Here is a 2,387-nt window from a genome sequence, read left to right as displayed (position 1 = left end):
CTTATATTTAATTGGCACATGGCTAGATAGGTATGAACTGACACTTGCAGCCAAAAATGCTTTCTTTGATACATTAGTGGTCCTTTTTCTAGTGCAAAGATCTTTTAAAAATTTGACATAAGTTGGAACCTGATGGATTATATCTAAAAGAGGAATATTAACTTGGACTTGTTTAAATACCTCTAAAATTTTGTCTAAATGTTCAGATTTATTGAATTTCAGTCTGTTTGAAAAAGGAGCTCTAGGACTTTTAAATACTGGACTAGGTGAATTTTTAGTTTCTGGTGCTTGAGGTTTAAAGGTAGTAGTTTTAGAAGGTGACTCGGCAGATGAGTCCTCTATATCATCAAGTGCAACTACCTTATTGTCTATTTATTTTTCCGATCTTAAGGTATGAATGGTATTTACACCATTAACTTGGTTTCCTTGTTGGGGTCGTGGATCATTTTGGTTCCTAGGATTTGGCTCAGGTTGGCTAGGTAACCTACCATGTTCTCGTTCACTAATGGTCGAAGCCAGCTGACTTACTTGCATTTCCAGACGGGCTATAGCTTGGGTGTTATTATTTATGAATTGACCCGTGGTTTGCATAAAGCTGGTATGTGTCTTCATCATGGCTTCTAGACTTTTCTCTAAAGAGGTAATTTTCTTGTCATTATCATGGAAGCCTGGCGGGTTGTTCATCACTGGATTGGACCTTAGATTTTGCTGATTGAAATTTGGATTGCCTACATTAGGATTCTGAGACCATGAGAAATTCGGGTGATTCCTCCAACCTGGATTATATGTGGGTGCATAAAGATTGTTCAATAGTCCTTAATAGGTGGCATTCACCTGTGCACACTCATTCGAGTAGGAACATTCTTCTAAGACATGGTCTGGTGCATTACACCCTTTACACATGGGTGCAGATATTTGATTTACATTGGCTGGTCTCTGTAATTCTAAGGCTTCCAATCTACGTGTTAAGGTTGCAATCTTGGCCTCTAATGCTAGGGTTGGTTGAATTTGATGCATTCCTCCTCTTGAAGGTGTAGCTTTATCAGGTTCCCTAGTTGTTTTCCACTGTAAATTTTTCTCGGCTAGATCTTCTAAGAATTGCCAAGCTTCAGTAGTTTCTTTGTCCATAAATTGGCCTTGGCACATGGACTCTAGCATGGTTCTTGAGTTTGAATCTAACCCCTCATAGATGATCTGGCATAGTCTCCAAGTTTCTATTCCATGGTGTGGGCACTGGGTCAAAAGATTCTTGAAACGATCAAAGTACTTCCAAAATGATTCACCAGCTAGTTGGTAAAATTGATTTATTTCATTCCTAATCCTAGCTGTTTTATGATAGGGAAAATACTTTTTCAAAAATGTTCTCACAAAGCCCTCCCAGGTAGTGGCAGAATGGTTTGGCAGACTATAAAGCCACTTCTTAGCATTATCCTTAAGGGCAAAGTTGATTAATCTAAGTTTGACCTCATCCTCTGTTAATTGCAGTTTCATGGTTGCACATACCTCCTCAAATTCTCTAATAAATATATAAGCATCCTCTAATCCTGTGAATTTTGGAAGTATATTTATGATTTGAGGTTTGATTTCAAAATTGTTAGCTGTGGGTTGTGGCAACCTGATACAAGATGGTTGGATGGAGCCAACTGGATAACACAAATCCTTAAGGGTCATGGGTTGGATTGGTTCAGCCATTGGAACAACAGGAATTGACTCAATTCTAACTAGACGACCCGACACTCTTCTCCACACACGAGGTGTACGGTTCTCGATGTTTATATAATTTTTTTTTTTATAAAATTTTTATGTATAAGAAAAAGAAAGAAAAGAGAAAAAGTTCTAAAGAAAAGATCCTAAGGAGTCCTAAATATAAAGAAAAGTAACCAAATTAATTTAAATTTTAATAAATCTTTTTTTTATTTTTCAAACAAATGAAACAATAGATTAAACTCAATCTATCCTAGGGTTAACCTAAATCTAGACAGCTCCTAACTGTTCCAAAATGACCCTTCAAGCCTTCCAAGTGGAGATTGATCAATTAGTTAGCCAGGTAAGTATAAGAGGTGGGAGGTTCACTCATCGTTGCCTTTCTAGACACCAAACGAGTTGGCCAGGCCAGCAACTGAACCAATTTAACAAACCACCCTCAGGGACTTGCCTAGACACCAACTAATCAAACAACTCAAACTTGGTAGAACTCTTAGGGTTCCTTGTCCTATTGAGCTCGAATTCCTTAAGGTTGACGTCTAATTGATTTTAAGATTAAAGGTCTAGGTAATGCAATATGATGGAGATGGTTTTTGGGCTAAGGAAGGGTAATGAAATCTCCACCTTATCTTGTTAATGGGTTGATGCCCTTAGATTAATTATGAAAATGCAAATGCAAATAA

General features: G+C 37.4%; 1 non-coding gene across 1 annotated transcript; it reads left to right on the top strand.

Moving 5' to 3' along the window:
• Window positions 1-1,216: 1,216 nt before the first annotated feature.
• LOC140852291 (small nucleolar RNA R71) lies at window positions 1,217-1,323 on the top strand. The gene has a single exon (XR_012135193.1). It is a non-coding gene; the product is annotated as a small nucleolar RNA R71 (small nucleolar RNA).
• Window positions 1,324-2,387: the final 1,064 nt, after the last annotated feature.

The sequence above is a fragment of the Elaeis guineensis genome, chromosome 10, assembly GCF_000442705.2.
Source record: "Elaeis guineensis isolate ETL-2024a chromosome 10, EG11, whole genome shotgun sequence".
NCBI lineage: Eukaryota > Viridiplantae > Streptophyta > Magnoliopsida > Arecales > Arecaceae > Elaeis > Elaeis guineensis.
The sequence above is the reverse complement of the archived record's forward strand: the minus strand, read 5'-3'. Positions and strand labels throughout refer to the sequence as shown.